We start from the raw sequence: 15,452 nt of genomic DNA, 5'->3' as shown, positions 1-15,452 counted from the left end.
ATTTTTCATTAACTATACCTCTCAGAGCGAGAGAGACTACAAATGCGGAGTGGTAAATCACAAAAAAATAAAGAAAAAAGAGAAAAGAAAGAAGCACAGCAGAAACGGTAAGTTAAATAGAACATGAGTAAACAGTGTTAGCCATTCTTTTGGGGAACTGCTCACAGTTGTTAATGTATGCGATGTCAGCAGGCCGGTTATTCTAGTCGCGCGAGGTACGTGACAAAAATGATTTATGGACGTGAAGTGTATGCATAAAACGAATCGGACTTTGTGACGACAGTCTGTGAGATGGGATACATTGAAACGGTTCAGGGATGAGACAATCGCGTATTGCGAGGAGATGGTACATTTTATAAAGCAACGCAAAACTTGCAGGACGCTTGAGTTTTGCCTTCACGAGTAGAACGTGGTAGCGTAATCGGGGCTCGCGCGTATCGCCTTCTCAAATGCTAGCCTAGCTTCGTTCCTCGGTGTATGCCTTAACCGTGCCTCCAGGAAACGAACGTCTGTACGCGCAACATTGGCCGTTTCAAACTATCCAAGAATGCTTACTGCAAGTACATTTGCGCAGTGCCCACTACGCCGTAGTTCTTGCTTTGGCGAATCAGCGAAGGGCCCACTGCGCATGCGTAAAGCAACACGCGAACCTACGCAGCTGCTCACTCTGTTGATGATTTTGTTGCTGATGATGATGATTAAATATGTCTGAGCGCTTTATAGGGGATAGGTGGGGGGGGGGGTCTTTAAAACACCCACTCGTTGTACAATGCACATGTTCTGATGCGTGGCGCGATTCTTTGCTTCCGGCACACAATATTACATGCGTTAAGGAGACTCCTCCCACTACAAGACATTCACATATTGTTCTTTCTTAAGAAGCTGTTGCAAGTATAATCAACATATTAGTTCTTTGTATTCAACTGCGTTCAAGTGTCATGTCTGTGTTGAATAAATACCATGAAAGAAAGAGAAAAAAGATGGCATGGTTCATGTGGTAGCACACCTGCTTGCCAGGCAGAAGGCCTGGGTGCAATTCTCACTCGAACGGAACCAAAGATTTTTATTATTTATTTATTTGCATCTTTCTCGATTTTTTTGTCACGGACAACGCCAATTTTTCGCTCACAACCAACAATGCCGATGCCGAAACCGCAATGTCTTTGAAATTAGCTCTTCAACGCTATCGCGCTAATACGCGAAACTTTTCTGTAAAATGACGGCCATGGAAGGGAAACGTTTTATTTCGTGGTAATTATCCTTGCCGAGCAATAGCGATTAGTGTGAATGAAACGTGAGGAGTTGTTTTGAACCATCTCTAGAGCAGGAATCAAGTTTTCGTCAATAGGGTTCCACACCGGTGTAGCATAATCCAATTTAGATAGAGTTAATCTTTTGTACAGCAGTAGTTTCAATGACGAAGGATTGTTATAAAAGCTTCGACATGACTAGCCTAGCGTGCGGTTAGCATTGTAATGATGTGCTTGATATGAGTCGATCAGCTTAAGTTTAACATAATGCAAACTCCGTTGTATGTATACGATGTTACCGATTCTAAAACAATGTTATCAATGTGGTGTAGTGGTGTGCAGTTAAATTTTCTGGAAACGCGCATGATTTGCACTTGTTAATATTTAGTACCACTAACCATTCATTACACCCAGGGCTGGGCAAAGATACCTTGAAATTGTATCGCGATACGATACAAGATACTCAGGCAAGAAGTATTGGAGATACAGATACAAGATACTGCCGCAATAATTGTATCCGATACGATACTTGGCAATTGTATCTTAAGATACTTTGATACATTCTCTAATTTGTTATTATAGATCCATATAATGTAGCAGCGAACGCCTATGTACGAAAACGGCTTCTTGAAAATTTCCTAACTGTGACCTATTTTGTTTCACTTTAATGAAATGTCTGTTAATATCTAAAAGTTTTGCCCTTCTTGCTCAAAGTACATTAGTTTCCTTCGAAAACAATTTATTGCGATTTGCTTTAGCTTCTTCACAGGACAACTCTTTATACAGTTCGCTGACAGCGGTTCTTGCCTGTCATTTTTGCAATTAATGGGAGTCGCTGCTCAGCTTGCCGACCAGGCTAGCGGGTTGCCACATAATCACAATAACTTCTATAAGAAGCCTTCGCACGATGGCGCAAATACCGGTGTGGACTTTTGCCTTGTCCGTAAAAGACAGTTTGCACAATACCGTATATCCGGACAGCTGTACAGCAGCAACAACGCTGGTAGCGACTTTTTTTTTTTTTTTTGGGGGGGGGGGGGCGCATGGTATATGCTAGTGGTTTGAGACCTTTCGCTAGCGGCCCCGCCCGCACACATGACCATCTTCGTCCCATTTGTTTTTATTTTCTAGAAAGGTATGTTCGTGAGCTACACAGACATGACAGGTCTCAAGCTTTCCTTTCGTGAGGAACATGTGGTCACGATGTGCAGAAACATAACCGTGGAACAAAAGCTCTATATTTCAATCCGCGTCCAGATTTCACTCGTTGTGCACATTGGTATCGATGTTTCTCTAATCCTGACTCCAAATTCCCTTCAGAAATGACCTATATGTGAGACATGGGAAAGGCTTCCTTTCGAATGGCAACGTCATTTTGTTCAAACTATCTCCCACCACCTTCACTGTCCCGGCGCTTCGAACTAAATTTCGCGACTGTGGCCCGCTGGCTCTAAGCTGAGTTTGAGACCCCTGGTGTATACGTAGATGACGTAAAAGAGCAATGAATTTTCATATTCTACTTATCTGCTGGCGTAAAGGATTCTTTGTGGATATCCTCACTAACGTGTAATCTTTTAGCAATTTTTCTTCAACGAGAAAACATGTGCAACACAGAGACGTCTCAGACGTATTGTATAGTTGCACGAAGCGTCGGAGGACACCGCCGTCATTTGCGCTATTGCCGCTTATAGATCCCATTAGGTGGCGATTAGTAATACAAAAAATATTTAAGAAAACCTAAAACAGGAAAACTCATATAAGTAAAATAGAGAGGTGGTTCTGTATCAAACATTGACATTGAAAGAGTAGAGAAACACAATACAGACGGCGCCCTTAATAGCACTGAGCATGAAGTATCGTCAACTTACCTATTAAGACAATAGAAAATTCAGTGCCCATGGAAAATTGCCTGAAACGGCTCGTTGGGACGCTCATGAGTAAAATGGAGCATTCAGTAAAACAACGTTTCTCGAATCCCCTTCCTAACATCTTTAAGATGGCTCCTAATGATTTCTATTATTATAATGCAAACTCAGTTTCGCTATTTTCCTAAGCGATAAGCAGAATGCTTTGTACTCTAACTCAAGGGACGCCTACATAATTATATATTTGTTTTCAAAATCGTCTTGGCAACGTGTAAATGGGTAAACAGTAGTAGAAATATAAAGCAGACAGTTAGAAGAATAAACCAGAGATCTTATTTTGGGAATGCGTTACAAAAGACATACTGTAGTGACCAGACCAGAAAAACAGTACAGAGACCTAGGTAATGTATTGGATGTAAAATGACAGCAATAAAGCACTTGTGTTAATCATCAAGTTATTAATTCATAAATTCTTTGAATAAATGTAGCAGGAAGTGAAAAATACGGTACGCCAAGATATTTTCTGCTAGGTAAACGCTTGATCTATTAGATCTAGCATCAGTACTAGTGGTGCTATAGTTGTTTGCATATCTTATTTACATATAAGTTTATTCATTGCATGTAAGTCAAGCTTTACATCCACGAGATCCTTCAAATCGCTGATATGTAAAATCCACGAGACACAAAGCAACCCCATTCTTGCACGCATCGCATTTCGTTACGGAGCAAGACGCAAGAGAATCTTCAATAACGACCCTGTGGCAACATCAGAATTGCGCGATAGACGCTGCACGCAGTGGAGTACGCGGCGCAGGACAGTGGCTAAGAGCAAGTGTCGCGGCACTGGCGCAACTAAAAAGAAAAGAAATCGACAAAACAAAAGGTACGTGGGCTGGGCGTAGACGTAGTGTAGTGTAGTGTAGTGTAGTTCCTATAACTTTGGCACACACCCACGCTGGGGGATTGGCCAAGAACCGGATAGTTTTTTAAAATCTAATTGTTAAAGTAAAGCGTAGATTTTTTCTATTTAAGAGGAAAGAAGTAAAATGAAAAAAAATGAGATTTAAGAATAGAAATAGAAAATCATATAAACAATGAAGCGGAGAATTTGAATAAAAAAAAGAATAAAGAAATTTTGAAAAGTAGAAAAACAAGAGGAAAGATTGATTCTATAGCCTAAATCTCTGTGAACCGTTAATAAACTCCTGCGTAGACGTCCACGTGATTGTCTTCCTCATCTTCTGCCCTCACTGGAGGACTCTGGCGGAAAAATAAAATTGCGTCACAGCCCTTAGACTTGTTCAGATGGCTTAGTGGCACCAGTACCAGCTTGTGAAGCGGAACTTGGCCAGTGATTATTGTTTCGCACGGTTGTTTTGCGATAGAAGTATCTTGTATCTTAAGATACACGATACATTATCGAATGTATCGGAAATACAGATACAGATACTCATCTTTCGAGACGTATCGCGATACAGATACAAGATACCCATAGAGTATCTAAGATAGTATCTAAGATACATGTATCTTCGATACTGCCCAGCACTGATTACACCCCTTCGCGATTACGCGGAGACCAGACTTGAGTAAGGTAATATTACGAGAATTGGCTTTGGCATGCTGCCATCGTTAAAGGTACATGCAACGACATCACGACAGCCCGTCAGAACGCTATATATTAACGTATCCATATGAAATCTGCATTTCTGGTGTGAAAGCGAAATCTTCTTTATAAATGCAGAAATTTCGCTTATGCGAGCTACCGCCTTGCCGTCACTTCGAACATGAATGCACAGCTTGTATAATTGAGGACTAACACCAGGAACATGATGTAAAACGCTAAATGTTGGGATTTACATCATATATTTACGAGGTACGCCGCAGTCGGAGACCCCGGATTCATGTTGCCCACCTGGGGCACTTTAAGGTGCACCTAAATTTAAGTGCACGGGTGGTTTGCATTTGGGCAAACTGCGGCTTTCATGGCTCGGAGTCAAACCCGTGTCGTATTGATTAACAGCAAGAAACCTCCTAACGAACACAGTTATATTGGGAGACAGTAGGATTGGGCGTGTTGGTAAAACATGATAAAGAGTGCTTAACCGCGCAAACGACAGGAGGGAATAGAAGAGAGGAGACAGAGCGCTGAACTACCAACAATTTATTTCTTGCGAAAGTCTTCGCTTTCATACAGTCACCAGTTCCACCGGTCATGTGCGAAACACGATATTGCACAAGTACATCACAACGCCGAGCCAACTAACAATTTTTCTTTATCGGGCAGCGCGACAGAAGGGGTGCTAACACGATCATCTTTTAATGAAAAAATGTTTTCTGCCTCGATGATTTCGCGTGTGGTGCGATCCCTGCATTTTGCGACAATGGTGCAATCTGAAAACTTTCAGCGCTCTGTTCCCCCTCCTGTCGTTTGCGCTGTTAAGCACTATTTAACAGGTATATTAGGAGAAACACGGCTCGACAGCTTTGCTGGAGTAGTTTCTTCCAGCACCCAGCTATTGCAGCCCGCAACAAAAGCGGGTACATTGCGAGATAATAATTCATAATAATGTGCATACAGGGACTGTAGCATTGGTAGACTTACAGGAATTACAGGAGTGTTCGCTCATTCAACGTCAAGAACAGTACAAAGGGAAGCCACGCTTTTCTTTCAGCAGCCAATAGGCCGGCGCGAGTCTTCATTGCTCTTGCGCTTGAACTCACTCGCAAGGAAAAAAAAAGGAAGGAAACTTAAGGGCTCGTTTTTCTTTGTTAGACACAATTTCAATGAAAACCAACAGACAACGAGGCCAAGGAAGGTAAAGAGGACGTTATCTGTATTCTATCATCGCATTGTAGTATTATAATGATTATATAAATATGAATAAAGTAAAGTGGACAAAAACACAACTTGCCGCCGGCAGGAACCGAATCTGCAACCTTCGGATGATGCGTCCGATAGTAGAGAAATCGAAGTACAGCGGCGGTCGTCATCCCCTCCGCTTTGTCGGGTATTTCTGGTCATGTAAACCTGCGTGTGTTAGTCATCGCTACTCGTAGCCATGACGGCCACTGTTGCCAGCTGGTGTCACATGGTACGTGATCTTTTTTTACGAGCGAGCTGACCAATTAGCCCTCGCATATTGCCTGAAGGCACCAACTCTGCCGGAACGAGACCCTCTCTATCACTGAACGAAAGAAGACAAATATAAGGGCTCACGAACGAAAAGAGAATTTGCCGCCGGCAGGGTACGAACCTGCAACGTTCGGATAGCGCGTCCGATGCTCTACTAATTGAGCTACCATGGCAATCGTCTTTTCGTTCACTTTACTTTTTTTTTTACATTTATATCATACCTACTACAATATCATTACAATACTACAAAAAACGTACCCTAAACCTTCCTTGGCTTCGATGCCTGTTGGGGTCATTAAACTCAGTCGCAACGTGACTCTGCAATCGCCGTACAGTTTTCAATCCCCGAGATGTCAGAGGTGTGGAAATATGTCTCGCAACATTTTTTTTTCCACCCATAATATTTGCGCAGCATCAAACAAGCTGAGCGTATGACATCGCCTTTTCGCTGTCGAAATCCACGATGCAAACATAACTCACTCACGGTCCACCATTCATCCATGCCGAAAACAGCAACGCTTGCCAACTTCCCGGTCTTATGACCAGACCATCGCAGCTACACTCCTGCTTCAGTCGCTTTCATTGTATTCGTCTTGCTTTGCTTGTTTGTTTCATGCCCAGAATAAAGGAAAAAAGACACCGTGAAAACCCTTTTCGGATAGAATGAAGAAACACGCGCACAGCCTTCTGCAGAGTTTGTTGTGTTGCTGGCCACGGAACATTCCACAAGAGATGAGACCCCCTTTCGGTCCAGAGAAGCATAAATCATTCCCGCCTTTGACACGTCACATTAGATTATGAGCTGATTCTCGGGTTCCTGCGGCGCAAAAAAAAAGGGAGTGCTTTCAACGCTCGCACATCGCGCATCTCGGGGTTCTAGAATGTGCTGAAAAGATCGCGTGTAGCTGTCGGAGATCGCCCAACGCGCATCACGTGACCAGAAAGACACGTGGAAAAACAACTTGATAGGGGCGGCACACGAGACTCGAAGCCTACCATATTTTCAGCAATTGGCATAGTGCGTATTACGTGGGAAGTATGTTTCTTACGCCCTAAGACAACGTCCAACAGCGCACCCTGAAGTTCCGTGAATAATCCTTTCTCCTTTCTTTTCATCCGTAAGCTTTCTCGGTCTACTTTGCCTGACAATCTGTTCGTGCCTCTGTATATAACGTAAGGCATTTTCCATGGGACCGTGTCGAGTACTCCTGCAAAAGCCATGTCATCATTTTCTGGGGCATCGTCTTGCTTCATCTGATGACCTCGATAGGCAATCGGCGTCGGTGATTAGTCGACCCGACTTATCCTCTTCGGGCGCGAATTATGATGGAGTGTCTGCAAATGTGTCAACTTCGCACAACATAATGCCAAGGCACTCGATTTTACATTCCAAGGAAGGAAACGAAATATGTTGTTATTTGTGAGTTCCAGTAATTATTCGTAATTGGCGTTACGTAAATATTCAAACGTTTATGAATTATTCTCCACTCAGCCAGTTTAAAATTGTTTTGCAAGAAGTAATATAAATAGTATGAAATCGCACGCTAATGAAATTAGGCAGATCCCATGCCTTGTGGGAATCGGTTTCATGCGAAGAAGTAAGCGAGTGGCTCTATTCTGAATTTTTTGGCTTTGAGCCAAGCGTTACCTGCTGAATCGACGTGTTTTCTAAGTGTAGTAGTTGTGTGCACATCGTGGGCTTACCAGACACGTCGAAAGCACTGGCCCTTAAAGGGTAACTTATGGTCTGATGTAACGTGAAAACCCACGTTAGAGCACATGCGTCAGTATTATAGAAACGAAGTCCAATTTACGGTGCCATGATGCGAATATCACATGTTAACTATCGTTAGCGTATTTCTCTGGGGTCGAGCAACGCTTGAATATAGCTTTCTGATCGTAGGAATACAAATGTACTCTTTCTTAGACTGCTATAAAAGTGGACCCAATACTGGAACCACAGACTTTTAATCTGGTATGACGCAAGTATCGTAGGAGTGCATATGTAGCGTTTATTATTTCGTTATAAAATTAGATAGCCAGCACCACGACCACAATTGACGTTGCACCGACATTGCGCCTGCGTAGGGTGTTTTTCCAAAGCAGTTTCTAGACCTGGCGTGGCTCTATGGTAGAATACCTGACTTCCACGCGGAATGCTTGGGTTCCATTCCTCCTGGGATCCTAATTTTCATTCTTGGCATTCGTCGGGACAATGCTGCCGATGTAGTTTTTCTTAACGCTCCCGCATTTAAATAACCAATGTCCGTTGTAGCCGCTCCTGGGTAGATATAACTGTCAATCACCTGTGGCGCATACCAGTATACCGTGGCCCGTGCTAAACGGGTATGTGCCACACTTGTCTGGAGGAAAGGGTTTGACGACGTACGCGACAGGACTTTCACGTTGTTCATGTCATGACCACACACTCATATTTGCCAAATCCTCTTACCCTCCCATGCCAACTTTGGTCTACACCATGTTAAGAAGGCGATCACGAGAGCACCCAGACGTACACTCTAAAAACTGAAACTCCTGCAGTGAGAGTTATAGAGCTGTGTTACTCCCACAGATCTCATTATACTCTCTCTCAGGGAGGCGCTTTACTCTCTTTTGGCCAGAAGGAGTGAAAAGGCCTTTCACTCCTCCTGGCGAAAGAGAGTAAAGTGCCTGTTTCACTCCCGCATCCCACGAGAGAGTAAAAGGTTGTTTTACTCTCTTGCCATATAAAAGCTTGTTTCAGAGCTTGTTTTAGTCTTGCAACTCTCCAAATATAACGAGCTGTAAAGAAAATTTCGTGCAGTCTAATATCTTTGGCAGTAGCTCAATCGATGAGTGACGGCGATAGATTCCTCGTCAACTTATCGCAACGAAAACCGCTGACATGCACAAAGAATCTGCGATCATAAATGTACGCGATTATACTCACACGTACGCACACTCTGAGTCAGGTCCTAGTTATTAACTGTCTAGAGGCGGCACGCCGCAGCGTACGCAATAAAATGCTGTGGACAGAAAGCACGAGAAAAAAAAGAAGAAAAAAAAGGGGGGGGGACCTTTAGTTTCGCCTTTAAAACGCGACAGCGGTATTCGTACACACGCATGGTCGCGCGCGCGCGCACGCACACACACACACACACACACACACACACACACACACGCACACGCACGCACACACACACACACACACTATCGCCTTCTCAATCGCTAGCTTGCCTGCGCTTCTCGATGGAGACGTATACACAGTGCCGCAAGGAAAGCCAAAGTGCAAACGCCCTCTCTCTCTTTGCATCTACCTCGACTTTTCGCTCACGACCAACCAACGCGGCTTTTTCGCTCAGAACCAATGACGCCGACGCCGCCGACACCGGAATTTCTGCGAGACGAGCTCTTTGACGCTATCGCGTCCAAAAAAAAAAAAGATATATATAAACGCGACTTCCTTCAAGCAGCCGCTAAACGGGAGGGCTGTTACATGAGCCGCCGAGAGCAACACGATAACGCAACCTTACGACGCAGGCACGCAGGCGCGAGCGAGGAAAGACAAAATAAAAAAAAACAGACACACACACACACACACACACACACGCGCGCGCACCAGGAGAGGAGAAGCGTGCGTGCTCAAGTCGAAGTCTCGCCGTCGCCCGTCGCTGCCTTCGCCATTTTCTCCCGTTGCCCGGTCAGCCCGGTCATCGAAGTTTCCGAATTGCTCAGCTGTGCCGGCTGTGCGTGCCCGTGTCCTGTGTGTGCGCGACTCTGATCTCAACGCTGGACGTGAACGGCATTTAGCGACGGCAGTGCAACATCGCGTACTGTGAGCGTGTTCGTGTTGGTTTCATGATGGTCTGAAGACTCAAGCGTGCTTGCACCTTCGTGTATTCGTGTTCGGCCAGCACCTGGTTAGGCACAGTCGGAAATGCGAACGGTAAGTGGTGCTTCTGTGTTCTCAGTTTCGTGTCGCTCACGTGTGTAGTGCTGCACAGTGTGTCGCGTGGAAAGTACAATAAAAAGCAGAATGGAAAAGCATTAGGCGCACATACGTGTGATGCCTGATGCGCGTTTAAAAAGCTTTTGTGAAGGCACACGCTTCGCACGGCCAGTCTATCGAAGAGCGGGTACGCCTCAATGAAGACAATTTGTGCTATACAATTTCTTTGCTTGACATAAAGCGTGAATGCGGCAGCGTGCTTTCAGAAAATATAAACAAGCGAGAGGCCGCGGTTATCACTCCGTCATGTGTGTATTAAGGCTAACTTTTGTTTTCAGTTGATTCAGTTATTGTAGTTGTCAGCCTCGGTTGTACGATGGTTGCGGTGCTCGCTGCCGACCCGAAAGTCGCGGCTTCGATCTCGGCCGCGGCGGTAGCATTTCGGTGGAGGCGAAACGCTAAACGCCTGTGTACTCTGCGATGTCAGTGCACGTTAAAGAAAACAGATGGGCGAAACTTCAGGAGCCCTTCGTCGCGCCCTTCACTTTTTTAGAAAAACGCCTATTTTCATAATTCATTTTCGGTAAAACACCCCCCTCCATCAGAATTTCGCTCCCCCCCTTCCCCTGTGGCTACGGGCCTGGCGTACGCTATTCCAAATCTCCCTAATATTAGTAAGTGGGAATACTTTTCGATAACAATCTTGCATTGCGCACTTTGTTCGTCTCTAAGACAAAAAAGAAACAGCATACCATATATAGGGTAATAACGTCATTAGGTTGGACTAGAACGAATAAATTATGCTGCAGAGATATGATTATGGCCATATTATGTGAAAGTTGTCTGCTAAGTGACAGCGTTTATGGTGAAGCACGTGCATTTTACGATATTGTCACTTAATCCGTGACAATTTTGTGACATAATTAGTGACATCTTGAACTTTCCTGAATTTCATGTGGATATTCTCATCGAGTTGAAGATGTGCGAGCTGTGCCAGGCTTATTCAGTCACATCAGTGCAAGTCAGCTCAATGCAATACTGATGGCAGAGGGACAATAATTAAAAAAATGTGACTCTCATAAGACTATTATGAAGCTTTGAAGCAAGGCTAAGCAGCCATTAAACATTATCACAGTTAAAAAAAAACTAATGTTCAGCAAGAACAGAACACCTTTCGTCATTTCTTATGGTTTACTTCTTTAAGTCATATGTAAGCTTCCTACCTTCATGCTTCTTGATGAATGTGAATATTGTGTTTAGTGCAGCACCAGAAGCAGTAGACAATGGCCCGCAGGTCACCAGATGACTCTATCGCAAATTCTCAAAGGATGTGCTGTTGTGCACCTACTCCTTGCTGCTGTATCATGCTTTGTTTTGAGCTCTTTCATTAGCATGATACACGGCAAACAACTTAATTTATCAGAAACTCAAATGCTGTGTTTTTGACGAAATGGTAGGTGTGGGGTGAACTTGAAACCACAAGTATTTGCTTTCTAGTCTCGCACAGGCAGTGAAATTTGTGGTTGGCTGTAGGTTGGCTGTAGGTTATGAATGTTTGTGCAGTTGGCAACACTACACTACTGAACTTGATGTGTATATTTGTAAATGCTGCAAGACTTAAAATGAAGGAAGGAAAGAAAGAAATAGATGGGAAGACAGGCAGGTTAGCCACTTCTCAAACTGGCTGGCCATGCTATGCAAAGGAAGAGGGTACGAGGAATAAAGGATAATACAAAAGAAACTTTACAGAAAAAGAACAAAGCAGGAAAGAAGAGTATGATGCCTCGTAAAGTCTGTCTCTAAGCTCACTTTTGCGTAAGAAGCACAGCAGCACTTTCAATGCTAACATCAAACGGGAGCAGCAATAAAAAAGCTCTGGAATCTGTTTTTCCTGAGATTAAAAAAAAACGCTTAATCTACACTGCCAGTTTTGTATTATGTACTGAATTAGTTCTTGGTGTTCGAGTGCATTAGGATAATAAATTTAGAGTTAAAAGATTGTTACATGCATGGACGTCTAACTGAATTTATGCCGGTTATCTGAATCAGGTATTGGTGTGCTTTACAGCTGTTTAGTGCAGCATGAAATAGTCACTGCAAAAAATCTGTACATTTTGTTTTTCTTTGCAGATGGTGCTCAAGATGGCACATGCAACGCTATGCAGCTGTGGACACCAGCAGCTTGATAAGAACTCTTGAAGCTCATCTGGATGCTTCACAGAACCTGGGTTGGTAGCAGTAATCTCGTTAGGAGAGAGTGATCAAATAGAATCCATTTCTGAATTGTGCAATGCATACCTGTGTTTAATGAAGCAAGTCATTGATACATTGGAAACATTGAGAGTATCACTATTTTGAGTCCAATGTCATGGTAGCTCTTATCTCAGTCATCCGATACAGTATGCAGAATCTGCACCTGCACTCTGTCATGCCTATAACACTATATTTAATTTACAGTGGAGTGCCTCGATAATAGACACCTGTAGCATGATATTGACTGTATTGTGAGGGATTCATAGTGTTCCTGGCGAAGTGATCAGTACTTATATAACGGCAGTGCTAAGAAGACAAGGACAAGAAAGTGCACATCAAGAGCGCTTACTCACAACTGAAAGCTTTATTGCCTAAACTTGAACCTCGCCTATTACCCGCCAACTAGTTCACATTCCCGTTTTGCTTCAAACAGTCAGTATTGTGATGCATTACCTTAACAATGAAGTGGCATATACATCGATATACATTGAAGCTCACTAGCGCATTGTTATTATGGTGTTTAACTTTATTTTTGTGTTTGGTAGTTTCAAAACCATTCACAATTTGCGACACAAATGTTAGTCCTGTTGTGAGTCACAACAGGACTAACATAGGATGGGCTGCATGCGCCTTGTGATTTAAGTTATCACTGTTAGGAAAATTTTTACATTCATTTCCACTTGATAGTTATATTAATTGCTTGTCTAGTTTGTGTTGGCTAGGGGAGATTTAAGGTAACAGCAAGCAGTAAGCAGCATATAAAATTTTCAGTATGCACGCATTTCATAGTTGGCAGAAGCAGGATGGTGCAGTGCTTACAGGCAGGTGCTATGTGCACAGCTGGTTTAGTCCGAAGTGCTGTGAGAAAGACAACATCTAGATGTTGCTTTGGCATAAACAGAGCTTTATGTTTAAATGTAAATTAAAAAATTGAGGCTGTCCACTGTGGCATGCCTCATAAGTACTATATATCTATATTTGTCCCGTCTAGCCTAGGATTTTAAATAATTTATTTGGGAGAACTTGCACTAAGTTTTGAGGATAAATGAATTATTTTTGTAATAGGAGTTGCCTCCACAAAACAACAAGCAACACTGCACACTAGCTATTGTACCTTGTTCTTTTGCTAGGTGTATAAAAACATGGCAGCAAAACATGGACAAGCAATTGAGCCTCGTCTTTCTGTATTATAATGCTGCGTCTTTCTAGATATTACAAGAATGAAAGTGTGCTGCACACTCTGCATATCTCACAAGAAAATACTTGGCAGCTTCTTAATTTTGTATTTTTCTGTTTTTTTGGAAAAGTCTGCAGTAAGAGAAGACAAGTGGGTATTTTGTATGGATGCAGAAAGCTTAAGACTTCTTTGCTTGATATCTTTTTCAGGAAGACTGAACACTTTTGGCAAAGCAGCAACAGTCCTGGCCCACCTGTTTGTCTACAAGACGGTCTCTTCTGTGAACACTCCTGTGCCTTACAGTATACTATACTGATGATCTTGTACATCTCTCAGTATTTAGGATTGTCAGCACTTGGACTGCTGCACTGTGTTATGCACGGTGCTGAGTCCAAACTTTCCAATAACAGTATGCATTTGAAAATTTTACATGGCTTGAAAAGATGCTGAATGTAAACTCATTTAATTTACTAAGCATGGTTCTTTACTGTTTTACAGCCGTTATTTATTCCCTGGTCAATTTTTATTCAACCTCATGGCATGTCCAGTCCTTGGCTCTAATGTGCCAAGCCACCACCAGTATTGATGGGCAATTTTTAATTCAAAGCATGTTATTGCCTAACTCCGAGGTAACTTTCCTGTCACGGTATTCGCGGATTCATTTTCAATGTGGCACTTCTGCATGAGCCATAAATTGAGCTGTTGAAGGTGACGAGGAACCAATTTTCCGGTCGCATTTCATGGCACTAGCGGGCATGTAAATATTGTAACCATTGGTCTACTATTTATGCATAATAATGCGGGTGAATAGGGTTGCGAAATAATGCCATGTTCCCAAGCTTAACTTTATAAATTTACATTATTTCTTAAAAATATGTGAATAAAGGCGACTGTGTTTACAAACCTTGGCAGATGGATCTATGGTCGACACCACAGGTCTTTATACAAAACATTGAACTGCACAATCATGCGTAACATGTTTTCATGCCTGAGGGCAAACTAATGCTATATATAAGAAAAATGGTACACCACCATGCCTAAGTGTTGCAAGCCTTTATTACTTATCGAGTTGCCTTCATGTGTAAGCAGACACCAAGTTCTCTGTGCATCAGAGGCATAGGCAGAAATTTTTTTCGGGGGGGGGGGGGGTCGTCTCCTTGATTTGAAGTGGGAGCCGGGCAGGCAGATGTGTTCAGTTGTCATTTTGGGCTCTGTATGCCATAGCAAAAAAAAATTTCGAGGGGGGGGGGGGCGAGGGATGCCCGGTGGTGTGCCCCCCTGGCTACGCCACTGCTGTGCATGCCATCTCTTTGGATTGTACTTGCATACTGGCATTTCGAAGTGTATGTGTCTTGCTTTGTGATGAATTTTCGAACTATACTTTCATAATATTTTACTGCTGTGAATTAGTGCTCAGGTTGCATTGTGTATGTTGTTTCATCTCTTCAATAATGAGCATAGGTTCTGTGGTAGATGAAAATGTATAATTTACATTGACATTGTGAATGTTATTGTTTTGATTCTAATAAAGTGCTACAACCAGCATTTATTGTATCATTTGAAGTTTTAAGAATTTGTAATGCATTCAAACAAAAAAGTCCTTGTACATGTAAAAGAAATTGTTCAGGCTCTGATATATAGGTCGTGGTTCTCAGCCATGGATGTTTTGGAGACCCCTTGTGGACTGGTGGAAGTGATGAGGGACCCCTTGCAGTGAGAAGTAAGGAGGGGGGGGTGAGGGCTTATAAATTAGCACAACATGCAGCGTGAAACAGGTGCCTTGCGTTTCTCCGTGGCAAAGAATGGTCAAACTAAAGTGCCACGCCAATTCAATCTCAACAGCTTG

At 43.0% G+C, this 15,452-nt stretch overlaps 1 long non-coding RNA gene across 1 annotated transcript; it reads left to right on the top strand.

Annotated features, from left to right (window-relative positions):
• Nucleotides 1-9,858: 9,858 nt before the first annotated feature.
• LOC125759674 (uncharacterized) lies at nucleotides 9,859-15,151 on the top strand. The gene is made up of 3 exons (XR_007417293.1): nucleotides 9,859-10,173; nucleotides 12,307-12,404; nucleotides 13,816-15,151. It is a non-coding gene; the product is annotated as an uncharacterized LOC125759674 (long non-coding RNA).
• The last annotated feature ends 301 nt before the right edge of the window (nucleotides 15,152-15,452 follow it).

The sequence above is a fragment of the Rhipicephalus sanguineus genome, chromosome 8 (genome assembly GCF_013339695.2).
Source record: "Rhipicephalus sanguineus isolate Rsan-2018 chromosome 8, BIME_Rsan_1.4, whole genome shotgun sequence".
Taxonomy (NCBI): domain Eukaryota; kingdom Metazoa; phylum Arthropoda; class Arachnida; order Ixodida; family Ixodidae; genus Rhipicephalus; species Rhipicephalus sanguineus.
The sequence above is the reverse complement of the archived record's forward strand: the minus strand, read 5'-3'. Positions and strand labels throughout refer to the sequence as shown.